At 44.9% G+C, this 26,600-nt stretch overlaps 44 non-coding genes across 44 annotated transcripts; all 44 read right to left on the bottom strand.

Moving 5' to 3' along the window:
* Positions 1-423: 423 nt before the first annotated feature.
* Positions 424-587, bottom strand: LOC144394775 (U1 spliceosomal RNA). Its single transcript, XR_013457204.1, has one exon. It is a non-coding gene; the product is annotated as a U1 spliceosomal RNA (small nuclear RNA).
* A 276-nt stretch (positions 588-863) lies between these two features.
* Positions 864-1,054, bottom strand: LOC144394691 (U2 spliceosomal RNA). Its single transcript, XR_013457119.1, has one exon. It is a non-coding gene; the product is annotated as a U2 spliceosomal RNA (small nuclear RNA).
* Positions 1,055-1,645: 591 nt separating this feature from the next.
* Positions 1,646-1,760, bottom strand: LOC144394736 (U5 spliceosomal RNA). Its single transcript, XR_013457164.1, has one exon. It is a non-coding gene; the product is annotated as a U5 spliceosomal RNA (small nuclear RNA).
* Positions 1,761-2,109: 349 nt separating this feature from the next.
* LOC144394774 (U1 spliceosomal RNA) lies at positions 2,110-2,273 on the bottom strand. The gene has a single exon (XR_013457203.1). It is a non-coding gene; the product is annotated as a U1 spliceosomal RNA (small nuclear RNA).
* Positions 2,274-2,549: 276 nt separating this feature from the next.
* LOC144394690 (U2 spliceosomal RNA) lies at positions 2,550-2,740 on the bottom strand. The gene has a single exon (XR_013457118.1). It is a non-coding gene; the product is annotated as a U2 spliceosomal RNA (small nuclear RNA).
* A 602-nt stretch (positions 2,741-3,342) lies between these two features.
* LOC144394734 (U5 spliceosomal RNA) lies at positions 3,343-3,457 on the bottom strand. The gene has a single exon (XR_013457163.1). It is a non-coding gene; the product is annotated as a U5 spliceosomal RNA (small nuclear RNA).
* A 442-nt stretch (positions 3,458-3,899) lies between these two features.
* On the bottom strand, positions 3,900-4,063 carry LOC144394765 (U1 spliceosomal RNA). Its single transcript, XR_013457194.1, has one exon. It is a non-coding gene; the product is annotated as a U1 spliceosomal RNA (small nuclear RNA).
* A 276-nt stretch (positions 4,064-4,339) lies between these two features.
* On the bottom strand, positions 4,340-4,530 carry LOC144394689 (U2 spliceosomal RNA). The gene has a single exon (XR_013457117.1). It is a non-coding gene; the product is annotated as a U2 spliceosomal RNA (small nuclear RNA).
* Positions 4,531-5,235: 705 nt separating this feature from the next.
* LOC144394733 (U5 spliceosomal RNA) lies at positions 5,236-5,350 on the bottom strand. Its single transcript, XR_013457162.1, has one exon. It is a non-coding gene; the product is annotated as a U5 spliceosomal RNA (small nuclear RNA).
* Positions 5,351-5,792: 442 nt separating this feature from the next.
* LOC144394753 (U1 spliceosomal RNA) lies at positions 5,793-5,956 on the bottom strand. Its single transcript, XR_013457182.1, has one exon. It is a non-coding gene; the product is annotated as a U1 spliceosomal RNA (small nuclear RNA).
* A 276-nt stretch (positions 5,957-6,232) lies between these two features.
* Positions 6,233-6,423, bottom strand: LOC144394688 (U2 spliceosomal RNA). The gene has a single exon (XR_013457116.1). It is a non-coding gene; the product is annotated as a U2 spliceosomal RNA (small nuclear RNA).
* A 602-nt stretch (positions 6,424-7,025) lies between these two features.
* On the bottom strand, positions 7,026-7,140 carry LOC144394732 (U5 spliceosomal RNA). The gene has a single exon (XR_013457161.1). It is a non-coding gene; the product is annotated as a U5 spliceosomal RNA (small nuclear RNA).
* Positions 7,141-7,582: 442 nt separating this feature from the next.
* Positions 7,583-7,746, bottom strand: LOC144394741 (U1 spliceosomal RNA). Its single transcript, XR_013457170.1, has one exon. It is a non-coding gene; the product is annotated as a U1 spliceosomal RNA (small nuclear RNA).
* Positions 7,747-8,022: 276 nt separating this feature from the next.
* On the bottom strand, positions 8,023-8,213 carry LOC144394687 (U2 spliceosomal RNA). The gene has a single exon (XR_013457115.1). It is a non-coding gene; the product is annotated as a U2 spliceosomal RNA (small nuclear RNA).
* A 602-nt stretch (positions 8,214-8,815) lies between these two features.
* Positions 8,816-8,930, bottom strand: LOC144394769 (U5 spliceosomal RNA). Its single transcript, XR_013457197.1, has one exon. It is a non-coding gene; the product is annotated as a U5 spliceosomal RNA (small nuclear RNA).
* A 349-nt stretch (positions 8,931-9,279) lies between these two features.
* On the bottom strand, positions 9,280-9,443 carry LOC144394729 (U1 spliceosomal RNA). The gene has a single exon (XR_013457158.1). It is a non-coding gene; the product is annotated as a U1 spliceosomal RNA (small nuclear RNA).
* A 276-nt stretch (positions 9,444-9,719) lies between these two features.
* Positions 9,720-9,910, bottom strand: LOC144394816 (U2 spliceosomal RNA). The gene has a single exon (XR_013457244.1). It is a non-coding gene; the product is annotated as a U2 spliceosomal RNA (small nuclear RNA).
* Positions 9,911-10,615: 705 nt separating this feature from the next.
* LOC144394731 (U5 spliceosomal RNA) lies at positions 10,616-10,730 on the bottom strand. Its single transcript, XR_013457160.1, has one exon. It is a non-coding gene; the product is annotated as a U5 spliceosomal RNA (small nuclear RNA).
* Positions 10,731-11,172: 442 nt separating this feature from the next.
* Positions 11,173-11,336, bottom strand: LOC144394718 (U1 spliceosomal RNA). The gene has a single exon (XR_013457145.1). It is a non-coding gene; the product is annotated as a U1 spliceosomal RNA (small nuclear RNA).
* Positions 11,337-11,612: 276 nt separating this feature from the next.
* On the bottom strand, positions 11,613-11,803 carry LOC144394686 (U2 spliceosomal RNA). The gene has a single exon (XR_013457114.1). It is a non-coding gene; the product is annotated as a U2 spliceosomal RNA (small nuclear RNA).
* Positions 11,804-12,405: 602 nt separating this feature from the next.
* LOC144394730 (U5 spliceosomal RNA) lies at positions 12,406-12,520 on the bottom strand. The gene has a single exon (XR_013457159.1). It is a non-coding gene; the product is annotated as a U5 spliceosomal RNA (small nuclear RNA).
* A 442-nt stretch (positions 12,521-12,962) lies between these two features.
* Positions 12,963-13,126, bottom strand: LOC144394706 (U1 spliceosomal RNA). The gene has a single exon (XR_013457133.1). It is a non-coding gene; the product is annotated as a U1 spliceosomal RNA (small nuclear RNA).
* A 276-nt stretch (positions 13,127-13,402) lies between these two features.
* LOC144394685 (U2 spliceosomal RNA) lies at positions 13,403-13,593 on the bottom strand. Its single transcript, XR_013457112.1, has one exon. It is a non-coding gene; the product is annotated as a U2 spliceosomal RNA (small nuclear RNA).
* A 705-nt stretch (positions 13,594-14,298) lies between these two features.
* LOC144394728 (U5 spliceosomal RNA) lies at positions 14,299-14,413 on the bottom strand. Its single transcript, XR_013457156.1, has one exon. It is a non-coding gene; the product is annotated as a U5 spliceosomal RNA (small nuclear RNA).
* A 442-nt stretch (positions 14,414-14,855) lies between these two features.
* Positions 14,856-15,019, bottom strand: LOC144394694 (U1 spliceosomal RNA). Its single transcript, XR_013457121.1, has one exon. It is a non-coding gene; the product is annotated as a U1 spliceosomal RNA (small nuclear RNA).
* A 276-nt stretch (positions 15,020-15,295) lies between these two features.
* Positions 15,296-15,486, bottom strand: LOC144394684 (U2 spliceosomal RNA). Its single transcript, XR_013457111.1, has one exon. It is a non-coding gene; the product is annotated as a U2 spliceosomal RNA (small nuclear RNA).
* Positions 15,487-16,088: 602 nt separating this feature from the next.
* LOC144394727 (U5 spliceosomal RNA) lies at positions 16,089-16,203 on the bottom strand. Its single transcript, XR_013457155.1, has one exon. It is a non-coding gene; the product is annotated as a U5 spliceosomal RNA (small nuclear RNA).
* Positions 16,204-16,645: 442 nt separating this feature from the next.
* On the bottom strand, positions 16,646-16,809 carry LOC144394682 (U1 spliceosomal RNA). The gene has a single exon (XR_013457109.1). It is a non-coding gene; the product is annotated as a U1 spliceosomal RNA (small nuclear RNA).
* A 276-nt stretch (positions 16,810-17,085) lies between these two features.
* On the bottom strand, positions 17,086-17,276 carry LOC144394683 (U2 spliceosomal RNA). The gene has a single exon (XR_013457110.1). It is a non-coding gene; the product is annotated as a U2 spliceosomal RNA (small nuclear RNA).
* Positions 17,277-17,878: 602 nt separating this feature from the next.
* Positions 17,879-17,993, bottom strand: LOC144394726 (U5 spliceosomal RNA). Its single transcript, XR_013457154.1, has one exon. It is a non-coding gene; the product is annotated as a U5 spliceosomal RNA (small nuclear RNA).
* Positions 17,994-18,435: 442 nt separating this feature from the next.
* On the bottom strand, positions 18,436-18,599 carry LOC144394813 (U1 spliceosomal RNA). Its single transcript, XR_013457241.1, has one exon. It is a non-coding gene; the product is annotated as a U1 spliceosomal RNA (small nuclear RNA).
* A 276-nt stretch (positions 18,600-18,875) lies between these two features.
* On the bottom strand, positions 18,876-19,066 carry LOC144394815 (U2 spliceosomal RNA). The gene has a single exon (XR_013457243.1). It is a non-coding gene; the product is annotated as a U2 spliceosomal RNA (small nuclear RNA).
* Positions 19,067-19,771: 705 nt separating this feature from the next.
* LOC144394725 (U5 spliceosomal RNA) lies at positions 19,772-19,886 on the bottom strand. The gene has a single exon (XR_013457153.1). It is a non-coding gene; the product is annotated as a U5 spliceosomal RNA (small nuclear RNA).
* A 442-nt stretch (positions 19,887-20,328) lies between these two features.
* On the bottom strand, positions 20,329-20,492 carry LOC144394800 (U1 spliceosomal RNA). Its single transcript, XR_013457229.1, has one exon. It is a non-coding gene; the product is annotated as a U1 spliceosomal RNA (small nuclear RNA).
* Positions 20,493-20,768: 276 nt separating this feature from the next.
* On the bottom strand, positions 20,769-20,959 carry LOC144394814 (U2 spliceosomal RNA). The gene has a single exon (XR_013457242.1). It is a non-coding gene; the product is annotated as a U2 spliceosomal RNA (small nuclear RNA).
* Positions 20,960-21,561: 602 nt separating this feature from the next.
* Positions 21,562-21,676, bottom strand: LOC144394723 (U5 spliceosomal RNA). The gene has a single exon (XR_013457152.1). It is a non-coding gene; the product is annotated as a U5 spliceosomal RNA (small nuclear RNA).
* A 442-nt stretch (positions 21,677-22,118) lies between these two features.
* On the bottom strand, positions 22,119-22,282 carry LOC144394788 (U1 spliceosomal RNA). The gene has a single exon (XR_013457217.1). It is a non-coding gene; the product is annotated as a U1 spliceosomal RNA (small nuclear RNA).
* A 276-nt stretch (positions 22,283-22,558) lies between these two features.
* On the bottom strand, positions 22,559-22,749 carry LOC144394680 (U2 spliceosomal RNA). Its single transcript, XR_013457108.1, has one exon. It is a non-coding gene; the product is annotated as a U2 spliceosomal RNA (small nuclear RNA).
* A 602-nt stretch (positions 22,750-23,351) lies between these two features.
* On the bottom strand, positions 23,352-23,466 carry LOC144394722 (U5 spliceosomal RNA). The gene has a single exon (XR_013457151.1). It is a non-coding gene; the product is annotated as a U5 spliceosomal RNA (small nuclear RNA).
* Positions 23,467-23,908: 442 nt separating this feature from the next.
* LOC144394776 (U1 spliceosomal RNA) lies at positions 23,909-24,072 on the bottom strand. The gene has a single exon (XR_013457205.1). It is a non-coding gene; the product is annotated as a U1 spliceosomal RNA (small nuclear RNA).
* Positions 24,073-24,348: 276 nt separating this feature from the next.
* LOC144394679 (U2 spliceosomal RNA) lies at positions 24,349-24,539 on the bottom strand. Its single transcript, XR_013457107.1, has one exon. It is a non-coding gene; the product is annotated as a U2 spliceosomal RNA (small nuclear RNA).
* Positions 24,540-25,141: 602 nt separating this feature from the next.
* LOC144394721 (U5 spliceosomal RNA) lies at positions 25,142-25,256 on the bottom strand. The gene has a single exon (XR_013457150.1). It is a non-coding gene; the product is annotated as a U5 spliceosomal RNA (small nuclear RNA).
* A 442-nt stretch (positions 25,257-25,698) lies between these two features.
* On the bottom strand, positions 25,699-25,862 carry LOC144394675 (U1 spliceosomal RNA). Its single transcript, XR_013457103.1, has one exon. It is a non-coding gene; the product is annotated as a U1 spliceosomal RNA (small nuclear RNA).
* A 276-nt stretch (positions 25,863-26,138) lies between these two features.
* On the bottom strand, positions 26,139-26,329 carry LOC144394720 (U2 spliceosomal RNA). The gene has a single exon (XR_013457148.1). It is a non-coding gene; the product is annotated as a U2 spliceosomal RNA (small nuclear RNA).
* Positions 26,330-26,600: the final 271 nt, after the last annotated feature.

The following is a 26,600-nucleotide window of genomic DNA, read 5'->3' as shown; positions in this document are numbered from 1 at the left end:
GGCAGCCTTATATCCCAGTCGCAACAGTGATCCCTCTTGTGGTTGGGACTGGTTGAGCTGCGGTTGTCCAATGCCAAACCCATTCCCCAGCACCAGCCATCAAAAACTCATTGATTTGTTTACAAGCAAAAGTGTAAAGTCCTGCTGAAATGTGCTTGATTTCACTTTGGATTCAGACAGTGATTTGCTGATTTGAGACGTGCTCCACTGGAGACTCCAGCGCAGTGATGATTAATGCTGAAATCTGGTTGATTTCACTTTGGATTCAGACAGTGATTTGCTGATTGTAGACTCCCTCCACCGGAGACTCCAGTGCAGTGGTGATTAATCCGTGTAAAATCCTGCTGAAATGTGGTTGATTTCACTAGGGATTCAGACAGTGATGATTAAACGGGACACCTGGTTTTTCTTTGACTTCAATATCAGGGGAGAGCGCGAACGCAGTCCCCCACTACCACAAATTATGCAGTCGAGATTCCCACATTTGGGGAATTCGCAGTGGTCAGCACAGTCGCAGTGCAATGACTGAGCCTCGCCCTGGGTGAACCACCTTCTTGATCATGGTATCTCCCCTGCCAGGTAAGTATGAGTTGGTGGTGACAGAGGCAGGGACGGTATTCCCAGTCACAGCATTTGTGGTGACGGTTCGCAGATGGCACCGTCCTCACAGATCGGTGAAGTTAAAATCAGTGATTTGAGACTTGCAAAACAAAGGCACTATTGATGAGTAAGCATAAGTCACTTGCCAAAAGCCTCAGTCTTAAAAACTATGTGGAGGTGAGACTTGTTTTACTCAAAGCAGAAATCATTTCCAACACCACACCACTGATTCAGGTTACCCTTTCTTTTATTTTCCACAATTTAAAGGGTGCACCGTTCCCGGAGGTGCTGCAATACCGGGCCGATGCTTGGAGTGAACGGAGCAAGCCCCTTTTTCATCTCCCAGAGCTAAAAATCGGCTTAATATGTAGTCCTCGTATAGAGGACATATCAGATATTAAACTGATAAGAACAGATACTACACTTGATCTTAGCCAAAAGGCCGAGAAGCGATAACACCAAACTGTTTGTTTGCAGACCCAACGTACCAGCACATATCTCAATTGTCGCGGTGCGGTTCTTTCAACTGGGCGTAGCAGTCGCTTGCTACTTAACAACCCACTCCCCACGCTGCCCCCGTCCTCAAAAAAGCTAAAATCATTGATTTGTTTACAAGCAAAAGTGTAAACTCCTGCTGAAATCTGGTTGATTTCACTGTTGTTTCAGACACTAGAGACTCCAGTGATGATTAATCACTGTAAAGTCCTGCTGAAAATCTTGTTGATTTCACAATGGATTCAGACAGAGATTTGAGACTTGCTGCAAGGCTCCACTAGTGACTCCAGTGATGATTCCTGCTGAAAATCTTGTTGATTTCACAATGAATTCAGACAGTGATTTGCTGATTTGAGACGTGCTCCACCGGAGACTCCAGTAAAGTGACCATTAATCCCTGTAAAATCCTGCTGATTTCACTTTGGATTCAGACAGTGATTTGAGACTTGCTGCACTAGTGACTCCAGTGATAAGTAAACACAACTTTGTTTGTGCTCCATTGTCAGGAGCCTCTGTCCAACTACTTTTCTTTTCACACAAGTACATGAGGCTCAGCCAATTGGCAGAGCCTGCCAAAAATATGGTCAACTCATTGTTGTTCCTCTCCACGGAAGTCTTTAGTAAAAGGCGAAAGACTTATGCGTATTGAAGAGAAACCAAAGTCAGTTGCGGAATCAGGTGGCAGGCAGCCTTATATCCCAGTCGCAACAGTGATCCCTCTTGTGGTTGGGACTGGTTGAGCTGCGGTTGTCCAATGCCAAACCCATTCCCCAGCACCAGCCATCAAAAACTCATTGATTTGTTTACAAGCAAAAGTGTAAAGTCCTGCTGAAATGTGCTTGATTTCACTTTGGATTCAGACAGTGATTTGCTGATTGTAGACTCCCTCCACCGGAGACTCCAGTGCAGTGGTGATTAATCCGTGTAAAATCCTGCTGAAATGTGGTTGATTTCACTAGGGATTCAGACAGTGATGATTAAACGGGACACCTGGTTTTTCTTTGACTTCAATATCAGGGGAGAGCGCGAACGCAGTCCCCCACTACCACAAATTATGCAGTCGAGATTCCCACATTTGGGGAATTCGCAGTGGTCAGCACAGTCGCAGTGCAATGACTGAGCCTCGCCCTGGGTGAACCACCTTCTTGATCATGGTATCTCCCCTGCCAGGTAAGTATGAGTTGGTGGTGACAGAGGCAGGGACGGTATTCCCAGTCACAGCATTTGTGGTGACGGTTCGCAGATGGCACCGTCCTCACAGATCGGTGAAGTTAAAATCAGTGATTTGAGACTTGCAAAACAAAGGCACTATTGATGAGTAAGCATAAGTCACTTGCCAAAAGCCTCAGTCTTAAAAACTATGTGGAGGTGAGACTTGTTTTACTCAAAGCAGAAATCATTTCCAACACCACACCACTGATTCAGGTTACCCTTTCTTTTATTTTCCACAATTTAAAGGGTGCACCGTTCCCGGAGGTGCTGCAATACCGGGCCGATGCTTGGAGTGAACGGAGCAAGCCCCTTTTTCATCTCCCAGAGCTAAAAATCGGCTTAATATGTAGTCCTCGTATAGAGGACATATCAGATATTAAACTGATAAGAACAGATACTACACTTGATCTTAGCCAAAAGGCCGAGAAGCGATAACACCAAACTGTTTGTTTGCAGACCCAACGTACCAGCACATATCTCAATTGTCGCGGTGCGGTTCTTTCAACTGGGCGTAGCAGTCGCTTGCTACTTAACAACCCACTCCCCACGCTGCCCCCGTCCTCAAAAAAGCTAAAATCATTGATTTGTTTACAAGCAAAAGTGTAAACTCCTGCTGAAATCTGGTTGATTTCACTGTTGTTTCAGACACTAGAGACTCCAGTGATGATTAATCACTGTAAAGTCCTGCTGAAAATCTTGTTGATTTCACAATGGATTCAGACAGAGATTTGAGACTTGCTGCAAGGCTCCACTAGTGACTCCAGTGATGATTCCTGCTGAAAATCTTGTTGATTTCACAATGAATTCAGACAGTGATTTGCTGATTTGAGACGTGCTCCACCGGAGACTCCAGTAAAGTGACCATTAATCCCTGTAAAATCCTGCTGAAATCCTGCTGATTTCACTTTGGATTCAGACAGTGATTTGAGACTTGCTGCACTAGTGACTCCAGTGATAAGTAAACACAACTTTGTTTGTGCTCCATTGTCAGGAGCCTCTGTCCAACTACTTTTCTTTTCACACAAGTACATGAGGCTCAGCCAATTGGCAGAGCCTGCCAAAAATATGGTCAACTCATTGTTGTTCCTCTCCACGGAAGTCTTTAGTAAAAGGCGAAAGACTTATGCGTATTGAAGAGAAACCAAAGTCAGTTGCGGAATCAGGTGGCAGGCAGCCTTATATCCCAGTCGCAACAGTGATCCCTCTTGTGGTTGGGACTGGTTGAGCTGCGGTTGTCCAATGCCAAACCCATTCCCCAGCACCAGCCATCAAAAACTCATTGATTTGTTTACAAGCAAAAGTGTAAAGTCCTGCTGAAATGTGCTTGATTTCACTTTGGATTCAGACAGTGATTTGCTGATTTGAGACGTGCTCCACTGGAGACTCCAGCGCAGTGATGATTAATGCTGAAATCTGGTTGATTTCACTTTGGATTCAGACAGTGATTTGCTGATTGTAGACTCCCTCCACCGGAGACTCCAGTGCAGTGGTGATTAATCCGTGTAAAATCCTGCTGAAATGTGGTTGATTTCACTAGGGATTCAGACAGTGATGATTAAACGGGACACCTGGTTTTTCTTTGACTTCAATATCAGGGGAGAGCGCGAACGCAGTCCCCCACTACCACAAATTATGCAGTCGAGATTCCCACATTTGGGGAATTCGCAGTGGTCAGCACAGTCGCAGTGCAATGACTGAGCCTCGCCCTGGGTGAACCACCTTCTTGATCATGGTATCTCCCCTGCCAGGTAAGTATGAGTTGGTGGTGACAGAGGCAGGGACGGTATTCCCAGTCACAGCATTTGTGGTGACGGTTCGCAGATGGCACCGTCCTCACAGATCGGTGAAGTTAAAATCAGTGATTTGAGACTTGCAAAACAAAGGCACTATTGATGAGTAAGCATAAGTCACTTGCCAAAAGCCTCAGTCTTAAAAACTATGTGGAGGTGAGACTTGTTTTACTCAAAGCAGAAATCATTTCCAACACCACACCACTGATTCAGGTTACCCTTTCTTTTATTTTCCACAATTTAAAGGGTGCACCGTTCCCGGAGGTGCTGCAATACCGGGCCGATGCTTGGAGTGAACGGAGCAAGCCCCTTTTTCATCTCCCAGAGCTAAAAATCGGCTTAATATGTAGTCCTCGTATAGAGGACATATCAGATATTAAACTGATAAGAACAGATACTACACTTGATCTTAGCCAAAAGGCCGAGAAGCGATAACACCAAACTGTTTGTTTGCAGACCCAACGTACCAGCACATATCTCAATTGTCGCGGTGCGGTTCTTTCAACTGGGCGTAGCAGTCGCTTGCTACTTAACAACCCACTCCCCACGCTGCCCCCGTCCTCAAAAAAGCTAAAATCATTGATTTGTTTACAAGCAAAAGTGTAAACTCCTGCTGAAATCTGGTTGATTTCACTGTTGTTTCAGACACTAGAGACTCCAGTGATGATTAATCACTGTAAAGTCCTGCTGAAAATCTTGTTGATTTCACAATGGATTCAGACAGGGATTTGAGACTTGCTGCAAGGCTCCACTAGTGACTCCAGTGATGATTAATCACTGTAAAGTCCTGCTGAAAATCTTGTTGATTTCACAATGGATTCAGACAGAGATTTGAGACTTGCTGCAAGGCTCCACTAGTGACTCCAGTGATGATTCCTGCTGAAAATCTTGTTGATTTCACAATGAATTCAGACAGTGATTTGCTGATTTGAGACGTGCTCCACCGGAGACTCCAGTAAAGTGACCATTAATCCCTGTAAAATCCTGCTGAAATCTGGTTGATTTCACTTTGGATTCAGACAGTGATTTGAGACTTGCTGCACTAGTGACTCCAGTGATAAGTAAACACAACTTTGTTTGTGCTCCATTGTCAGGAGCCTCTGTCCAACTACTTTTCTTTTCACACAAGTACATGAGGCTCAGCCAATTGGCAGAGCCTGCCAAAAATATGGTCAACTCATTGTTGTTCCTCTCCACGGAAGTCTTTAGTAAAAGGCGAAAGACTTATGCGTATTGAAGAGAAACCAAAGTCAGTTGCGGAATCAGGTGGCAGGCAGCCTTATATCCCAGTCGCAACAGTGATCCCTCTTGTGGTTGGGACTGGTTGAGCTGCGGTTGTCCAATGCCAAACCCATTCCCCAGCACCAGCCATCAAAAACTCATTGATTTGTTTACAAGCAAAAGTGTAAAGTCCTGCTGAAATGTGCTTGATTTCACTTTGGATTCAGACAGTGATTTGCTGATTTGAGACGTGCTCCACTGGAGACTCCAGCGCAGTGATGATTAATGCTGAAATCTGGTTGATTTCACTTTGGATTCAGACAGTGATTTGCTGATTGTAGACTCCCTCCACCGGAGACTCCAGTGCAGTGGTGATTAATCCGTGTAAAATCCTGCTGAAATGTGGTTGATTTCACTAGGGATTCAGACAGTGATGATTAAACGGGACACCTGGTTTTTCTTTGACTTCAATATCAGGGGAGAGCGCGAACGCAGTCCCCCACTACCACAAATTATGCAGTCGAGATTCCCACATTTGGGGAATTCGCAGTGGTCAGCACAGTCGCAGTGCAATGACTGAGCCTCGCCCTGGGTGAACCACCTTCTTGATCATGGTATCTCCCCTGCCAGGTAAGTATGAGTTGGTGGTGACAGAGGCAGGGACGGTATTCCCAGTCACAGCATTTGTGGTGACGGTTCGCAGATGGCACCGTCCTCACAGATCGGTGAAGTTAAAATCAGTGATTTGAGACTTGCAAAACAAAGGCACTATTGATGAGTAAGCATAAGTCACTTGCCAAAAGCCTCAGTCTTAAAAACTATGTGGAGGTGAGACTTGTTTTACTCAAAGCAGAAATCATTTCCAACACCACACCACTGATTCAGGTTACCCTTTCTTTTATTTTCCACAATTTAAAGGGTGCACCGTTCCCGGAGGTGCTGCAATACCGGGCCGATGCTTGGAGTGAACGGAGCAAGCCCCTTTTTCATCTCCCAGAGCTAAAAATCGGCTTAATATGTAGTCCTCGTATAGAGGACATATCAGATATTAAACTGATAAGAACAGATACTACACTTGATCTTAGCCAAAAGGCCGAGAAGCGATAACACCAAACTGTTTGTTTGCAGACCCAACGTACCAGCACATATCTCAATTGTCGCGGTGCGGTTCTTTCAACTGGGCGTAGCAGTCGCTTGCTACTTAACAACCCACTCCCCACGCTGCCCCCGTCCTCAAAAAAGCTAAAATCATTGATTTGTTTACAAGCAAAAGTGTAAACTCCTGCTGAAATCTGGTTGATTTCACTGTTGTTTCAGACACTAGAGACTCCAGTGATGATTAATCACTGTAAAGTCCTGCTGAAAATCTTGTTGATTTCACAATGGATTCAGACAGAGATTTGAGACTTGCTGCAAGGCTCCACTAGTGACTCCAGTGATGATTCCTGCTGAAAATCTTGTTGATTTCACAATGAATTCAGACAGTGATTTGCTGATTTGAGACGTGCTCCACCGGAGACTCCAGTAAAGTGACCATTAATCCCTGTAAAATCCTGCTGAAATCTGGTTGATTTCACTTTGGATTCAGACAGTGATTTGAGACTTGCTGCACTAGTGACTCCAGTGATAAGTAAACACAACTTTGTTTGTGCTCCATTGTCAGGAGCCTCTGTCCAACTACTTTTCTTTTCACACAAGTACATGAGGCTCAGCCAATTGGCAGAGCCTGCCAAAAATATGGTCAACTCATTGTTGTTCCTCTCCACGGAAGTCTTTAGTAAAAGGCGAAAGACTTATGCGTATTGAAGAGAAACCAAAGTCAGTTGCGGAATCAGGTGGCAGGCAGCCTTATATCCCAGTCGCAACAGTGATCCCTCTTGTGGTTGGGACTGGTTGAGCTGCGGTTGTCCAATGCCAAACCCATTCCCCAGCACCAGCCATCAAAAACTCATTGATTTGTTTACAAGCAAAAGTGTAAAGTCCTGCTGAAATGTGCTTGATTTCACTTTGGATTCAGACAGTGATTTGCTGATTTGAGACGTGCTCCACTGGAGACTCCAGCGCAGTGATGATTAATGCTGAAATCTGGTTGATTTCACTTTGGATTCAGACAGTGATTTGCTGATTGTAGACTCCCTCCACCGGAGACTCCAGTGCAGTGGTGATTAATCCGTGTAAAATCCTGCTGAAATGTGGTTGATTTCACTAGGGATTCAGACAGTGATGATTAAACGGGACACCTGGTTTTTCTTTGACTTCAATATCAGGGGAGAGCGCGAACGCAGTCCCCCACTACCACAAATTATGCAGTCGAGATTCCCACATTTGGGGAATTCGCAGTGGTCAGCACAGTCGCAGTGCAATGACTGAGCCTCGCCCTGGGTGAACCACCTTCTTGATCATGGTATCTCCCCTGCCAGGTAAGTATGAGTTGGTGGTGACAGAGGCAGGGACGGTATTCCCAGTCACAGCATTTGTGGTGACGGTTCGCAGATGGCACCGTCCTCACAGATCGGTGAAGTTAAAATCAGTGATTTGAGACTTGCAAAACAAAGGCACTATTGATGAGTAAGCATAAGTCACTTGCCAAAAGCCTCAGTCTTAAAAACTATGTGGAGGTGAGACTTGTTTTACTCAAAGCAGAAATCATTTCCAACACCACACCACTGATTCAGGTTACCCTTTCTTTTATTTTCCACAATTTAAAGGGTGCACCGTTCCCGGAGGTGCTGCAATACCGGGCCGATGCTTGGAGTGAACGGAGCAAGCCCCTTTTTCATCTCCCAGAGCTAAAAATCGGCTTAATATGTAGTCCTCGTATAGAGGACATATCAGATATTAAACTGATAAGAACAGATACTACACTTGATCTTAGCCAAAAGGCCGAGAAGCGATAACACCAAACTGTTTGTTTGCAGACCCAACGTACCAGCACATATCTCAATTGTCGCGGTGCGGTTCTTTCAACTGGGCGTAGCAGTCGCTTGCTACTTAACAACCCACTCCCCACGCTGCCCCCGTCCTCAAAAAAGCTAAAATCATTGATTTGTTTACAAGCAAAAGTGTAAACTCCTGCTGAAATCTGGTTGATTTCACTGTTGTTTCAGACACTAGAGACTCCAGTGATGATTAATCACTGTAAAGTCCTGCTGAAAATCTTGTTGATTTCACAATGGATTCAGACAGAGATTTGAGACTTGCTGCAAGGCTCCACTAGTGACTCCAGTGATGATTCCTGCTGAAAATCTTGTTGATTTCACAATGAATTCAGACAGTGATTTGCTGATTTGAGACGTGCTCCACCGGAGACTCCAGTAAAGTGACCATTAATCCCTGTAAAATCCTGCTGAAATCTGGTTGATTTCACTTTGGATTCAGACAGTGATTTGAGACTTGCTGCACTAGTGACTCCAGTGATAAGTAAACACAACTTTGTTTGTGCTCCATTGTCAGGAGCCTCTGTCCAACTACTTTTCTTTTCACACAAGTACATGAGGCTCAGCCAATTGGCAGAGCCTGCCAAAAATATGGTCAACTCATTGTTGTTCCTCTCCACAGAAGTCTTTAGTAAAAGGCGAAAGACTTATGCGTATTGAAGAGAAACCAAAGTCAGTTGCGGAATCAGGTGGCAGGCAGCCTTATATCCCAGTCGCAACAGTGATCCCTCTTGTGGTTGGGACTGGTTGAGCTGCGGTTGTCCAATGCCAAACCCATTCCCCAGCACCAGCCATCAAAAACTCATTGATTTGTTTACAAGCAAAAGTGTAAAGTCCTGCTGAAATGTGCTTGATTTCACTTTGGATTCAGACAGTGATTTGCTGATTTGAGACGTGCTCCACTGGAGACTCCAGCGCAGTGGTGATTAATCCGTGTAAAATCCTGCTGAAATGTGGTTGATTTCACTAGGGATTCAGACAGTGATGATTAAACGGGACACCTGGTTTTTCTTTGACTTCAATATCAGGGGAGAGCGCGAACGCAGTCCCCCACTACCACAAATTATGCAGTCGAGATTCCCACATTTGGGGAATTCGCAGTGGTCAGCACAGTCGCAGTGCAATGACTGAGCCTCGCCCTGGGTGAACCACCTTCTTGATCATGGTATCTCCCCTGCCAGGTAAGTATGAGTTGGTGGTGACAGAGGCAGGGACGGTATTCCCAGTCACAGCATTTGTGGTGACGGTTCGCAGATGGCACCGTCCTCACAGATCGGTGAAGTTAAAATCAGTGATTTGAGACTTGCAAAACAAAGGCACTATTGATGAGTAAGCATAAGTCACTTGCCAAAAGCCTCAGTCTTAAAAACTATGTGGAGGTGAGACTTGTTTTACTCAAAGCAGAAATCATTTCCAACACCACACCACTGATTCAGGTTACCATTTCTTTTATTTTCCACAATTTAAAGGGTGCACCGTTCCCGGAGGTGCTGCAATACCGGGTCGATGCTTGGAGTGAACGGAGCAAGCCCCTTTTTCATCTCCCAGAGCTAAAAATCGGCTTAATATGTAGTCCTCGTATAGAGGACATATCAGATATTAAACTGATAAGAACAGATACTACACTTGATCTTAGCCAAAAGGCCGAGAAGCGATAACACCAAACTGTTTGTTTGCAGACCCAACGTACCAGCACATATCTCAATTGTCGCGGTGCGGTTCTTTCAACTGGGCGTAGCAGTCGCTTGCTACTTAACAACCCACTCCCCACGCTGCCCCCGTCCTCAAAAAAGCTAAAATCATTGATTTGTTTACAAGCAAAAGTGTAAACTCCTGCTGAAATCTGGTTGATTTCACTGTTGTTTCAGACACTAGAGACTCCAGTGATGATTAATCACTGTAAAGTCCTGCTGAAAATCTTGTTGATTTCACAATGGATTCAGACAGGGATTTGAGACTTGCTGCAAGGCTCCACTAGTGACTCCAGTGATGATTAATCACTGTAAAGTCCTGCTGAAAATCTTGTTGATTTCACAATGGATTCAGACAGAGATTTGAGACTTGCTGCAAGGCTCCACTAGTGACTCCAGTGATGATTCCTGCTGAAAATCTTGTTGATTTCACAATGAATTCAGACAGTGATTTGCTGATTTGAGACGTGCTCCACCGGAGACTCCAGTAAAGTGACCATTAATCCCTGTAAAATCCTGCTGAAATCTGGTTGATTTCACTTTGGATTCAGACAGTGATTTGAGACTTGCTGCACTAGTGACTCCAGTGATAAGTAAACACAACTTTGTTTGTGCTCCATTGTCAGGAGCCTCTGTCCAACTACTTTTCTTTTCACACAAGTACATGAGGCTCAGCCAATTGGCAGAGCCTGCCAAAAATATGGTCAACTCATTGTTGTTCCTCTCCACGGAAGTCTTTAGTAAAAGGCGAAAGACTTATGCGTATTGAAGAGAAACCAAAGTCAGTTGCGGAATCAGGTGGCAGGCAGCCTTATATCCCAGTCGCAACAGTGATCCCTCTTGTGGTTGGGACTGGTTGAGCTGCGGTTGTCCAATGCCAAACCCATTCCCCAGCACCAGCCATCAAAAACTCATTGATTTGTTTACAAGCAAAAGTGTAAAGTCCTGCTGAAATGTGCTTGATTTCACTTTGGATTCAGACAGTGATTTGCTGATTTGAGACGTGCTCCACTGGAGACTCCAGCGCAGTGATGATTAATGCTGAAATCTGGTTGATTTCACTTTGGATTCAGACAGTGATTTGCTGATTGTAGACTCCCTCCACCGGAGACTCCAGTGCAGTGGTGATTAATCCGTGTAAAATCCTGCTGAAATGTGGTTGATTTCACTAGGGATTCAGACAGTGATGATTAAACGGGACACCTGGTTTTTCTTTGACTTCAATATCAGGGGAGAGCGCGAACGCAGTCCCCCACTACCACAAATTATGCAGTCGAGATTCCCACATTTGGGGAATTCGCAGTGGTCAGCACAGTCGCAGTGCAATGACTGAGCCTCGCCCTGGGTGAACCACCTTCTTGATCATGGTATCTCCCCTGCCAGGTAAGTATGAGTTGGTGGTGACAGAGGCAGGGACGGTATTCCCAGTCACAGCATTTGTGGTGACGGTTCGCAGATGGCACCGTCCTCACAGATCGGTGAAGTTAAAATCAGTGATTTGAGACTTGCAAAACAAAGGCACTATTGATGAGTAAGCATAAGTCACTTGCCAAAAGCCTCAGTCTTAAAAACTATGTGGAGGTGAGACTTGTTTTACTCAAAGCAGAAATCATTTCCAACACCACACCACTGATTCAGGTTACCCTTTCTTTTATTTTCCACAATTTAAAGGGTGCACCGTTCCCGGAGGTGCTGCAATACCGGGCCGATGCTTGGAGTGAACGGAGCAAGCCCCTTTTTCATCTCCCAGAGCTAAAAATCGGCTTAATATGTAGTCCTCGTATAGAGGACATATCAGATATTAAACTGATAAGAACAGATACTACACTTGATCTTAGCCAAAAGGCCGAGAAGCGATAACACCAAACTGTTTGTTTGCAGACCCAACGTACCAGCACATATCTCAATTGTCGCGGTGCGGTTCTTTCAACTGGGCGTAGCAGTCGCTTGCTACTTAACAACCCACTCCCCACGCTGCCCCCGTCCTCAAAAAAGCTAAAATCATTGATTTGTTTACAAGCAAAAGTGTAAACTCCTGCTGAAATCTGGTTGATTTCACTGTTGTTTCAGACACTAGAGACTCCAGTGATGATTAATCACTGTAAAGTCCTGCTGAAAATCTTGTTGATTTCACAATGGATTCAGACAGAGATTTGAGACTTGCTGCAAGGCTCCACTAGTGACTCCAGTGATGATTCCTGCTGAAAATCTTGTTGATTTCACAATGAATTCAGACAGTGATTTGCTGATTTGAGACGTGCTCCACCGGAGACTCCAGTAAAGTGACCATTAATCCCTGTAAAATCCTGCTGAAATCTGGTTGATTTCACTTTGGATTCAGACAGTGATTTGAGACTTGCTGCACTAGTGACTCCAGTGATAAGTAAACACAACTTTGTTTGTGCTCCATTGTCAGGAGCCTCTGTCCAACTACTTTTCTTTTCACACAAGTACATGAGGCTCAGCCAATTGGCAGAGCCTGCCAAAAATATGGTCAACTCATTGTTGTTCCTCTCCACGGAAGTCTTTAGTAAAAGGCGAAAGACTTATGCGTATTGAAGAGAAACCAAAGTCAGTTGCGGAATCAGGTGGCAGGCAGCCTTATATCCCAGTCGCAACAGTGATCCCTCTTGTGGTTGGGACTGGTTGAGCTGCGGTTGTCCAATGCCAAACCCATTCCCCAGCACCAGCCATCAAAAACTCATTGATTTGTTTACAAGCAAAAGTGTAAAGTCCTGCTGAAATGTGCTTGATTTCACTTTGGATTCAGACAGTGATTTGCTGATTTGAGACGTGCTCCACTGGAGACTCCAGCGCAGTGATGATTAATGCTGAAATCTGGTTGATTTCACTTTGGATTCAGACAGTGATTTGCTGATTGTAGACTCCCTCCACCGGAGACTCCAGTGCAGTGGTGATTAATCCGTGTAAAATCCTGCTGAAATGTGGTTGATTTCACTAGGGATTCAGACAGTGATGATTAAACGGGACACCTGGTTTTTCTTTGACTTCAATATCAGGGGAGAGCGCGAACGCAGTCCCCCACTACCACAAATTATGCAGTCGAGATTCCCACATTTGGGGAATTCGCAGTGGTCAGCACAGTCGCAGTGCAATGACTGAGCCTCGCCCTGGGTGAACCACCTTCTTGATCATGGTATCTCCCCTGCCAGGTAAGTATGAGTTGGTGGTGACAGAGGCAGGGACGGTATTCCCAGTCACAGCATTTGTGGTGACGGTTCGCAGATGGCACCGTCCTCACAGATCGGTGAAGTTAAAATCAGTGATTTGAGACTTGCAAAACAAAGGCACTATTGATGAGTAAGCATAAGTCACTTGCCAAAAGCCTCAGTCTTAAAAACTATGTGGAGGTGAGACTTGTTTTACTCAAAGCAGAAATCATTTCCAACACCACACCACTGATTCAGGTTACCCTTTCTTTTATTTTCCACAATTTAAAGGGTGCACCGTTCCCGGAGGTGCTGCAATACCGGGCCGATGCTTGGAGTGAACGGAGCAAGCCCCTTTTTCATCTCCCAGAGCTAAAAATCGGCTTAATATGTAGTCCTCGTATAGAGGACATATCAGATATTAAACTGATAAGAACAGATACTACACTTGATCTTAGCCAAAAGGCCGAGAAGCGATAACACCAAACTGTTTGTTTGCAGACCCAACGTACCAGCACATATCTCAATTGTCGCGGTGCGGTTCTTTCAACTGGGCGTAGCAGTCGCTTGCTACTTAACAACCCACTCCCCACGCTGCCCCCGTCCTCAAAAAAGCTAAAATCATTGATTTGTTTACAAGCAAAAGTGTAAACTCCTGCTGAAATCTGGTTGATTTCACTGTTGTTTCAGACACTAGAGACTCCAGTGATGATTAATCACTGTAAAGTCCTGCTGAAAATCTTGTTGATTTCACAATGGATTCAGACAGGGATTTGAGACTTGCTGCAAGGCTCCACTAGTGACTCCAGTGATGATTAATCACTGTAAAGTCCTGCTGAAAATCTTGTTGATTTCACAATGGATTCAGACAGAGATTTGAGACTTGCTGCAAGGCTCCACTAGTGACTCCAGTGATGATTCCTGCTGAAAATCTTGTTGATTTCACAATGAATTCAGACAGTGATTTGCTGATTTGAGACGTGCTCCACCGGAGACTCCAGTAAAGTGACCATTAATCCCTGTAAAATCCTGCTGAAATCTGGTTGATTTCACTTTGGATTCAGACAGTGATTTGAGACTTGCTGCACTAGTGACTCCAGTGATAAGTAAACACAACTTTGTTTGTGCTCCATTGTCAGGAGCCTCTGTCCAACTACTTTTCTTTTCACACAAGTACATGAGGCTCAGCCAATTGGCAGAGCCTGCCAAAAATATGGTCAACTCATTGTTGTTCCTCTCCACGGAAGTCTTTAGTAAAAGGCGAAAGACTTATGCGTATTGAAGAGAAACCAAAGTCAGTTGCGGAATCAGGTGGCAGGCAGCCTTATATCCCAGTCGCAACAGTGATCCCTCTTGTGGTTGGGACTGGTTGAGCTGCGGTTGTCCAATGCCAAACCCATTCCCCAGCACCAGCCATCAAAAACTCATTGATTTGTTTACAAGCAAAAGTGTAAAGTCCTGCTGAAATGTGCTTGATTTCACTTTGGATTCAGACAGTGATTTGCTGATTTGAGACGTGCTCCACTGGAGACTCCAGCGCAGTGATGATTAATGCTGAAATCTGGTTGATTTCACTTTGGATTCAGACAGTGATTTGCTGATTGTAGACTCCCTCCACCGGAGACTCCAGTGCAGTGGTGATTAATCCGTGTAAAATCCTGCTGAAATGTGGTTGATTTCACTAGGGATTCAGACAGTGATGATTAAACGGGACACCTGGTTTTTCTTTGACTTCAATATCAGGGGAGAGCGCGAACGCAGTCCCCCACTACCACAAATTATGCAGTCGAGATTCCCACATTTGGGGAATTCGCAGTGGTCAGCACAGTCGCAGTGCAATGACTGAGCCTCGCCCTGGGTGAACCACCTTCTTGATCATGGTATCTCCCCTGCCAGGTAAGTATGAGTTGGTGGTGACAGAGGCAGGGACGGTATTCCCAGTCACAGCATTTGTGGTGACGGTTCGCAGATGGCACCGTCCTCACAGATCGGTGAAGTTAAAATCAGTGATTTGAGACTTGCAAAACAAAGGCACTATTGATGAGTAAGCATAAGTCACTTGCCAAAAGCCTCAGTCTTAAAAACTATGTGGAGGTGAGACTTGTTTTACTCAAAGCAGAAATCATTTCCAACACCACACCACTGATTCAGGTTACCCTTTCTTTTATTTTCCACAATTTAAAGGGTGCACCGTTCCCGGAGGTGCTGCAATACCGGGCCGATGCTTGGAGTGAACGGAGCAAGCCCCTTTTTCATCTCCCAGAGCTAAAAATCGGCTTAATATGTAGTCCTCGTATAGAGGACATATCAGATATTAAACTGATAAGAACAGATACTACACTTGATCTTAGCCAAAAGGCCGAGAAGCGATAACACCAAACTGTTTGTTTGCAGACCCAACGTACCAGCACATATCTCAATTGTCGCGGTGCGGTTCTTTCAACTGGGCGTAGCAGTCGCTTGCTACTTAACAACCCACTCCCCACGCTGCCCCCGTCCTCAAAAAAGCTAAAATCATTGATTTGTTTACAAGCAAAAGTGTAAACTCCTGCTGAAATCTGGTTGATTTCACTGTTGTTTCAGACACTAGAGACTCCAGTGATGATTAATCACTGTAAAGTCCTGCTGAAAATCTTGTTGATTTCACAATGGATTCAGACAGAGATTTGAGACTTGCTGCAAGGCTCCACTAGTGACTCCAGTGATGATTCCTGCTGAAAATCTTGTTGATTTCACAATGAATTCAGACAGTGATTTGCTGATTTGAGACGTGCTCCACCGGAGACTCCAGTAAAGTGACCATTAATCCCTGTAAAATCCTGCTGAAATCTGGTTGATTTCACTTTGGATTCAGACAGTGATTTGAGACTTGCTGCACTAGTGACTCCAGTGATAAGTAAACACAACTTTGTTTGTGCTCCATTGTCAGGAGCCTCTGTCCAACTACTTTTCTTTTCACACAAGTACATGAGGCTCAGCCAATTGGCAGAGCCTGCCAAAAATATGGTCAACTCATTGTTGTTCCTCTCCACGGAAGTCTTTAGTAAAAGGCGAAAGACTTATGCGTATTGAAGAGAAACCAAAGTCAGTTGCGGAATCAGGTGGCAGGCAGCCTTATATCCCAGTCGCAACAGTGATCCCTCTTGTGGTTGGGACTGGTTGAGCTGCGGTTGTCCAATGCCAAACCCATTCCCCAGCACCAGCCATCAAAAACTCATTGATTTGTTTACAAGCAAAAGTGTAAAGTCCTGCTGAAATGTGCTTGATTTCACTTTGGATTCAGACAGTGATTTGCTGATTTGAGACGTGCTCCACTGGAGACTCCAGCGCAGTGATGATTAATGCTGAAATCTGGTTGATTTCACTTTGGATTCAGACAGTGATTTGCTGATTGTAGACTCCCTCCACCGGAGACTCCAGTGCAGTGGTGATTAATCCGTGTAAAATCCTGCTGAAATGTGGTTGATTTCACTAGGGATTCAGACAGTGATGATTAAACGGGACACCTGGTTTTTCTTTGACTTCAATATCAGGGGAGAGCGCGAACGCAGTCCCCCACTACCACAAATTATGCAGTCGAGATTCCCACATTTGGGGAATTCGCAGTGGTCAGCACAGTCGCAGTGCAATGACTGAGCCTCGCCCTGGGTGAACCACCTTCTTGATCATGGTATCTCCCCTGCCAGGTAAGTATGAGTTGGTGGTGACAGAGGCAGGGACGGTATTCCCAGTCACAGCATTTGTGGTGACGGTTCGCAGATGGCACCGTCCTCACAGATCGGTGAAGTTAAAATCAGTGATTTGAGACTTGCAAAACAAAGGCACTATTGATGAGTAAGCATAAGTCACTTGCCAAAAGCCTCAGTCTTAAAAACTATGTGGAGGTGAGACTTGTTTTACTCAAAGCAGAAATCATTTCCAACACCACACCACTGATTCAGGTTACCCTTTCTTTTATTTTCCACAATTTAAAGGGTGCACCGTTCCCGGAGGTGCTGCAATACCGGGCCGATGCTTGGAGTGAACGGAGCAAGCCCCTTTTTCATCTCCCAGAGCTAAAAATCGGCTTAATATGTAGTCCTCGTATAGAGGACATATCAGATATTAAACTGATAAGAACAGATACTACACTTGATCTTAGCCAAAAGGCCGAGAAGCGATAACACCAAACTGTTTGTTTGCAGACCCAACGTACCAGCACATATCTCAATTGTCGCGGTGCGGTTCTTTCAACTGGGCGTAGCAGTCGCTTGCTACTTAACAACCCACTCCCCACGCTGCCCCCGTCCTCAAAAAAGCTAAAATCATTGATTTGTTTACAAGCAAAAGTGTAAACTCCTGCTGAAATCTGGTTGATTTCACTGTTGTTTCAGACACTAGAGACTCCAGTGATGATTAATCACTGTAAAGTCCTGCTGAAAATCTTGTTGATTTCACAATGGATTCAGACAGAGATTTGAGACTTGCTGCAAGGCTCCACTAGTGACTCCAGTGATGATTCCTGCTGAAAATCTTGTTGATTTCACAATGAATTCAGACAGTGATTTGCTGATTTGAGACGTGCTCCACCGGAGACTCCAGTAAAGTGACCATTAATCCCTGTAAAATCCTGCTGAAATCTGGTTGATTTCACTTTGGATTCAGACAGTGATTTGAGACTTGCTGCACTAGTGACTCCAGTGATAAGTAAACACAACTTTGTTTGTGCTCCATTGTCAGGAGCCTCTGTCCAACTACTTTTCTTTTCACACAAGTACATGAGGCTCAGCCAATTGGCAGAGCCTGCCAAAAATATGGTCAACTCATTGTTGTTCCTCTCCACGGAAGTCTTTAGTAAAAGGCGAAAGACTTATGCGTATTGAAGAGAAACCAAAGTCAGTTGCGGAATCAGGTGGCAGGCAGCCTTATATCCCAGTCGCAACAGTGATCCCTCTTGTGGTTGGGACTGGTTGAGCTGCGGTTGTCCAATGCCAAACCCATTCCCCAGCACCAGCCATCAAAAACTCATTGATTTGTTTACAAGCAAAAGTGTAAAGTCCTGCTGAAATGTGCTTGATTTCACTTTGGATTCAGACAGTGATTTGCTGATTTGAGACGTGCTCCACTGGAGACTCCAGCGCAGTGATGATTAATGCTGAAATCTGGTTGATTTCACTTTGGATTCAGACAGTGATTTGCTGATTGTAGACTCCCTCCACCGGAGACTCCAGTGCAGTGGTGATTAATCCGTGTAAAATCCTGCTGAAATGTGGTTGATTTCACTAGGGATTCAGACAGTGATGATTAAACGGGACACCTGGTTTTTCTTTGACTTCAATATCAGGGGAGAGCGCGAACGCAGTCCCCCACTACCACAAATTATGCAGTCGAGATTCCCACATTTGGGGAATTCGCAGTGGTCAGCACAGTCGCAGTGCAATGACTGAGCCTCGCCCTGGGTGAACCACCTTCTTGATCATGGTATCTCCCCTGCCAGGTAAGTATGAGTTGGTGGTGACAGAGGCAGGGACGGTATTCCCAGTCACAGCATTTGTGGTGACGGTTCGCAGATGGCACCGTCCTCACAGATCGGTGAAGTTAAAATCAGTGATTTGAGACTTGCAAAACAAAGGCACTATTGATGAGTAAGCATAAGTCACTTGCCAAAAGCCTCAGTCTTAAAAACTATGTGGAGGTGAGACTTGTTTTACTCAAAGCAGAAATCATTTCCAACACCACACCACTGATTCAGGTTACCATTTCTTTTATTTTCCACAATTTAAAGGGTGCACCGTTCCCGGAGGTGCTGCAATACCGGGTCGATGCTTGGAGTGAACGGAGCAAGCCCCTTTTTCATCTCCCAGAGCTAAAAATCGGCTTAATATGTAGTCCTCGTATAGAGGACATATCAGATATTAAACTGATAAGAACAGATACTACACTTGATCTTAGCCAAAAGGCCGAGAAGCGATAACACCAAACTGTTTGTTTGCAGACCCAACGTACCAGCACATATCTCAATTGTCGCGGTGCGGTTCTTTCAACTGGGCGTAGCAGTCGCTTGCTACTTAACAACCCACTCCCCACGCTGCCCCCGTCCTCAAAAAAGCTAAAATCATTGATTTGTTTACAAGCAAAAGTGTAAACTCCTGCTGAAATCTGGTTGATTTCACTGTTGTTTCAGACACTAGAGACTCCAGTGATGATTAATCACTGTAAAGTCCTGCTGAAAATCTTGTTGATTTCACAATGGATTCAGACAGGGATTTGAGACTTGCTGCAAGGCTCCACTAGTGACTCCAGTGATGATTAATCACTGTAAAGTCCTGCTGAAAATCTTGTTGATTTCACAATGGATTCAGACAGAGATTTGAGACTTGCTGCAAGGCTCCACTAGTGACTCCAGTGATGATTCCTGCTGAAAATCTTGTTGATTTCACAATGAATTCAGACAGTGATTTGCTGATTTGAGACGTGCTCCACCGGAGACTCCAGTAAAGTGACCATTAATCCCTGTAAAATCCTGCTGAAATCTGGTTGATTTCACTTTGGATTCAGACAGTGATTTGAGACTTGCTGCACTAGTGACTCCAGTGATAAGTAAACACAACTTTGTTTGTGCTCCATTGTCAGGAGCCTCTGTCCAACTACTTTTCTTTTCACACAAGTACATGAGGCTCAGCCAATTGGCAGAGCCTGCCAAAAATATGGTCAACTCATTGTTGTTCCTCTCCACGGAAGTCTTTAGTAAAAGGCGAAAGACTTATGCGTATTGAAGAGAAACCAAAGTCAGTTGCGGAATCAGGTGACAGGCAGCCTTATATCCCAGTCGCAACAGTGATCCCTCTTGTGGTTGGGACTGGTTGAGCTGCGGTTGTCCAATGCCAAACCCATTCCCCAGCACCAGCCATCAAAAACTCATTGATTTGTTTACAAGCAAAAGTGTAAAGTCCTGCTGAAATGTGCTTGATTTCACTTTGGATTCAGACAGTGATTTGCTGATTTGAGACGTGCTCCACTGGAGACTCCAGCGCAGTGATGATTAATGCTGAAATCTGGTTGATTTCACTTTGGATTCAGACAGTGATTTGCTGATTGTAGACTCCCTCCACCGGAGACTCCAGTGCAGTGGTGATTAATCCGTGTAAAATCCTGCTGAAATGTGGTTGATTTCACTAGGGATTCAGACAGTGATGATTAAACGGGACACCTGGTTTTTCTTTGACTTCAATATCAGGGGAGAGCGCGAACGCAGTCCCCCACTACCACAAATTATGCAGTCGAGATTCCCACATTTGGGGAATTCGCAGTGGTCAGCACAGTCGCAGTGCAATGACTGAGCCTCGCCCTGGGTGAACCACCTTCTTGATCATGGTATCTCCCCTGCCAGGTAAGTATGAGTTGGTGGTGACAGAGGCAGGGACGGTATTCCCAGTCACAGCATTTGTGGTGACGGTTCGCAGATGGCACCGTCCTCACAGATCGGTGAAGTTAAAATCAGTGATTTGAGACTTGCAAAACAAAGGCACTATTGATGAGTAAGCATAAGTCACTTGCCAAAAGCCTCAGTCTTAAAAACTATGTGGAGGTGAGACTTGTTTTACTCAAAGCAGAAATCATTTCCAACACCACACCACTGATTCAGGTTACCATTTCTTTTATTTTCCACAATTTAAAGGGTGCACCGTTCCCGGAGGTGCTGCAATACCGGGTCGATGCTTGGAGTGAACGGAGCAAGCCCCTTTTTCATCTCCCAGAGCTAAAAATCGGCTTAATATGTAGTCCTCGTATAGAGGACATATCAGATATTAAACTGATAAGAACAGATACTACACTTGATCTTAGCCAAAAGGCCGAGAAGCGATAACACCAAACTGTTTGTTTGCAGACCCAACGTACCAGCACATATCTCAATTGTCGCGGTGCGGTTCTTTCAACTGGGCGTAGCAGTCGCTTGCTACTTAACAACCCACTCCCCACGCTGCCCCCGTCCTCAAAAAAGCTAAAATCATTGATTTGTTTACAAGCAAAAGTGTAAACTCCTGCTGAAATCTGGTTGATTTCACTGTTGTTTCAGACACTAGAGACTCCAGTGATGATTAATCACTGTAAAGTCCTGCTGAAAATCTTGTTGATTTCACAATGGATTCAGACAGAGATTTGAGACTTGCTGCAAGGCTCCACTAGTGACTCCAGTGATGATTCCTGCTGAAAATCTTGTTGATTTCACAATGAATTCAGACAGTGATTTGCTGATTTGAGACGTGCTCCACCGGAGACTCCAGTAAAGTGACCATTAATCCCTGTAAAATCCTGCTGAAATCTGGTTGATTTCACTTTGGATTCAGACAGTGATTTGAGACTTGCTGCACTAGTGACTCCAGTGATAAGTAAACACAACTTTGTTTGTGCTCCATTGTCAGGAGCCTCTGTCCAACTACTTTTCTTTTCACACAAGTACATGAGGCTCAGCCAATTGGCAGAGCCTGCCAAAAATATGGTCAACTCATTGTTGTTCCTCTCCACGGAAGTCTTTAGTAAAAGGCGAAAGACTTATGCGTATTGAAGAGAAACCAAAGTCAGTTGCGGAATCAGGTGGCAGGCAGCCTTATATCCCAGTCGCAACAGTGATCCCTCTTGTGGTTGGGACTGGTTGAGCTGCGGTTGTCCAATGCCAAACCCATTCCCCAGCACCAGCCATCAAAAACTCATTGATTTGTTTACAAGCAAAAGTGTAAAGTCCTGCTGAAATGTGCTTGATTTCACTTTGGATTCAGACAGTGATTTGCTGATTTGAGACGTGCTCCACTGGAGACTCCAGCGCAGTGATGATTAATGCTGAAATCTGGTTGATTTCACTTTGGATTCAGACAGTGATTTGCTGATTGTAGACTCCCTCCACCGGAGACTCCAGTGCAGTGGTGATTAATCCGTGTAAAATCCTGCTGAAATGTGGTTGATTTCACTAGGGATTCAGACAGTGATGATTAAACGGGACACCTGGTTTTTCTTTGACTTCAATATCAGGGGAGAGCGCGAACGCAGTCCCCCACTACCACAAATTATGCAGTCGAGATTCCCACATTTGGGGAATTCGCAGTGGTCAGCACAGTCGCAGTGCAATGACTGAGCCTCGCCCTGGGTGAACCACCTTCTTGATCATGGTATCTCCCCTGCCAGGTAAGTATGAGTTGGTGGTGACAGAGGCAGGGACGGTATTCCCAGTCACAGCATTTGTGGTGACGGTTCGCAGATGGCACCGTCCTCACAGATCGGTGAAGTTAAAATCAGTGATTTGAGACTTGCAAAACAAAGGCACTATTGATGAGTAAGCATAAGTCACTTGCCAAAAGCCTCAGTCTTAAAAACTATGTGGAGGTGAGACTTGTTTTACTCAAAGCAGAAATCATTTCCAACACCACACCACTGATTCAGGTTACCCTTTCTTTTATTTTCCACAATTTAAAGGGTGCACCGTTCCCGGAGGTGCTGCAATACCGGGCCGATGCTTGGAGTGAACGGAGCAAGCCCCTTTTTCATCTCCCAGAGCTAAAAATCGGCTTAATATGTAGTCCTCGTATAGAGGACATATCAGATATTAAACTGATAAGAACAGATACTACACTTGATCTTAGCCAAAAGGCCGAGAAGCGATAACACCAAACTGTTTGTTTGCAGACCCAACGTACCAGCACATATCTCAATTGTCGCGGTGCGGTTCTTTCAACTGGGCGTAGCAGTCGCTTGCTACTTAACAACCCACTCCCCACGCTGCCCCCGTCCTCAAAAAAGCTAAAATCATTGATTTGTTTACAAGCAAAAGTGTAAACTCCTGCTGAAATCTGGTTGATTTCACTGTTGTTTCAGACACTAGAGACTCCAGTGATGATTAATCACTGTAAAGTCCTGCTGAAAATCTTGTTGATTTCACAATGGATTCAGACAGAGATTTGAGACTTGCTGCAAGGCTCCACTAGTGACTCCAGTGATGATTCCTGCTGAAAATCTTGTTGATTTCACAATGAATTCAGACAGTGATTTGCTGATTTGAGACGTGCTCCACCGGAGACTCCAGTAAAGTGACCATTAATCCCTGTAAAATCCTGCTGAAATCTGGTTGATTTCACTTTGGATTCAGACAGTGATTTGAGACTTGCTGCACTAGTGACTCCAGTGATAAGTAAACACAACTTTGTTTGTGCTCCATTGTCAGGAGCCTCTGTCCAACTACTTTTCTTTTCACACAAGTACATGAGGCTCAGCCAATTGGCAGAGCCTGCCAAAAATATGGTCAACTCATTGTTGTTCCTCTCCACGGAAGTCTTTAGTAAAAGGCGAAAGACTTATGCGTATTGAAGAGAAACCAAAGTCAGTTGCGGAATCAGGTGGCAGGCAGCCTTATATCCCAGTCGCAACAGTGATCCCTCTTGTGGTTGGGACTGGTTGAGCTGCGGTTGTCCAATGCCAAACCCATTCCCCAGCACCAGCCATCAAAAACTCATTGATTTGTTTACAAGCAAAAGTGTAAAGTCCTGCTGAAATGTGCTTGATTTCACTTTGGATTCAGACAGTGATTTGCTGATTTGAGACGTGCTCCACTGGAGACTCCAGCGCAGTGATGATTAATGCTGAAATCTGGTTGATTTCACTTTGGATTCAGACAGTGATTTGCTGATTGTAGACTCCCTCCACCGGAGACTCCAGTGCAGTGGTGATTAATCCGTGTAAAATCCTGCTGAAATGTGGTTGATTTCACTAGGGATTCAGACAGTGATGATTAAACGGGACACCTGGTTTTTCTTTGACTTCAATATCAGGGGAGAGCGCGAACGCAGTCCCCCACTACCACAAATTATGCAGTCGAGATTCCCACATTTGGGGAATTCGCAGTGGTCAGCACAGTCGCAGTGCAATGACTGAGCCTCGCCCTGGGTGAACCACCTTCTTGATCATGGTATCTCCCCTGCCAGGTAAGTATGAGTTGGTGGTGACAGAGGCAGGGACGGTATTCCCAGTCACAGCATTTGTGGTGACGGTTCGCAGATGGCACCGTCCTCACAGATCGGTGAAGTTAAAATCAGTGATTTGAGACTTGCAAAACAAAGGCACTATTGATGAGTAAGCATAAGTCACTTGCCAAAAGCCTCAGTCTTAAAAACTATGTGGAGGTGAGACTTGTTTTACTCAAAGCAGAAATCATTTCCAACACCACACCACTGATTCAGGTTACCCTTTCTTTTATTTTCCACAATTTAAAGGGTGCACCGTTCCCGGAGGTGCTGCAATACCGGGCCGATGCTTGGAGTGAACGGAGCAAGCCCCTTTTTCATCTCCCAGAGCTAAAAATCGGCTTAATATGTAGTCCTCGTATAGAGGACATATCAGATATTAAACTGATAAGAACAGATACTACACTTGATCTTAGCCAAAAGGCCGAGAAGCGATAACACCAAACTGTTTGTTTGCAGACCCAACGTACCAGCACATATCTCAATTGTCGCGGTGCGGTTCTTTCAACTGGGCGTAGCAGTCGCTTGCTACTTAACAACCCACTCCCCACGCTGCCCCCGTCCTCAAAAAAGCTAAAATCATTGATTTGTTTACAAGCAAAAGTGTAAACTCCTGCTGAAATCTGGTTGATTTCACTGTTGTTTCAGACACTAGAGACTCCAGTGATGATTAATCACTGTAAAGTCCTGCTGAAAATCTTGTTGATTTCACAATGGATTCAGACAGAGATTTGAGACTTGCTGCAAGGCTCCACTAGTGACTCCAGTGATGATTCCTGCTGAAAATCTTGTTGATTTCACAATGAATTCAGACAGTGATTTGCTGATTTGAGACGTGCTCCACCGGAGACTCCAGTAAAGTGACCATTAATCCCTGTAAAATCCTGCTGAAATCTGGTTGATTTCACTTTGGATTCAGACAGTGATTTGAGACTTGCTGCACTAGTGACTCCAGTGATAAGTAAACACAACTTTGTTTGTGCTCCATTGTCAGGAGCCTCTGTCCAACTACTTTTCTTTTCACACAAGTACATGAGGCTCAGCCAATTGGCAGAGCCTGCCAAAAATATGGTCAACTCATTGTTGTTCCTCTCCACGGAAGTCTTTAGTAAAAGGCGAAAGACTTATGCGTATTGAAGAGAAACCAAAGTCAGTTGCGGAATCAGGTGGCAGGCAGCCTTATATCCCAGTCGCAACAGTGATCCCTCTTGTGGTTGGGACTGGTTGAGCTGCGGTTGTCCAATGCCAAACCCATTCCCCAGCACCAGCCATCAAAAACTCATTGATTTGTTTACAAGCAAAAGTGTAAAGTCCTGCTGAAATGTGCTTGATTTCACTTTGGATTCAGACAGTGATTTGCTGATTTGAGACGTGCTCCACTGGAGACTCCAGCGCAGTGATGATTAATGCTGAAATCTGGTTGATTTCACTTTGGATTCAGACAGTGATTTGCTGATTGTAGACTCCCTCCACCGGAGACTCCAGTGCAGTGGTGATTAATCCGTGTAAAATCCTGCTGAAATGTGGTTGATTTCACTAGGGATTCAGACAGTGATGATTAAACGGGACACCTGGTTTTTCTTTGACTTCAATATCAGGGGAGAGCGCGAACGCAGTCCCCCACTACCACAAATTATGCAGTCGAGATTCCCACATTTGGGGAATTCGCAGTGGTCAGCACAGTCGCAGTGCAATGACTGAGCCTCGCCCTGGGTGAACCACCTTCTTGATCATGGTATCTCCCCTGCCAGGTAAGTATGAGTTGGTGGTGACAGAGGCAGGGACGGTATTCCCAGTCACAGCATTTGTGGTGACGGTTCGCAGATGGCACCGTCCTCACAGATCGGTGAAGTTAAAATCAGTGATTTGAGACTTGCAAAACAAAGGCACTATTGATGAGTAAGCATAAGTCACTTGCCAAAAGCCTCAGTCTTAAAAACTATGTGGAGGTGAGACTTGTTTTACTCAAAGCAGAAATCATTTCCAACACCACACCACTGATTCAGGTTACCCTTTCTTTTATTTTCCACAATTTAAAGGTTGCACCGTTCCCGGAGGTGCTGCAATACCGGGCCGATGCTTGGAGTGAACGGAGCAAGCCCCTTTTTCATCTCCCAGAGCTAAAAATCGGCTTAATATGTAGTCCTCGTATAGAGCACATATCAGATATTAAACTGATAAGAACAGATACTACACTTGATCTTAGCCAAAAGGCCGAGAAGCGATAACACCAAACTGTTTGTTTGCAGACCCAACGTACCAGCACATATCTCAATTGTCGCGGTGCGGTTCTTTCAACTGGGCGTAGCAGTCGCTTGCTACTTAACAACCCACTCCCCACGCTGCCCCCGTCCTCAAAAAAGCTAAAATCATTGATTTGTTTACAAGCAAAAGTGTAAACTCCTGCTGAAATCTGGTTGATTTCACTGTTGTTTCAGACACTAGAGACTCCAGTGATGATTAATCACTGTAAAGTCCTGCTGAAAATCTTGTTGAT

Source organism: Gasterosteus aculeatus, unplaced genomic scaffold, assembly GCF_964276395.1.
Source record: "Gasterosteus aculeatus unplaced genomic scaffold, fGasAcu3.hap1.1 HAP1_SCAFFOLD_57, whole genome shotgun sequence".
Classification (NCBI taxonomy): domain Eukaryota; kingdom Metazoa; phylum Chordata; class Actinopteri; order Perciformes; family Gasterosteidae; genus Gasterosteus; species Gasterosteus aculeatus.
Note: the sequence above shows the minus strand (reverse complement) of the source record. Positions and strands in the feature narration are given on the sequence as shown.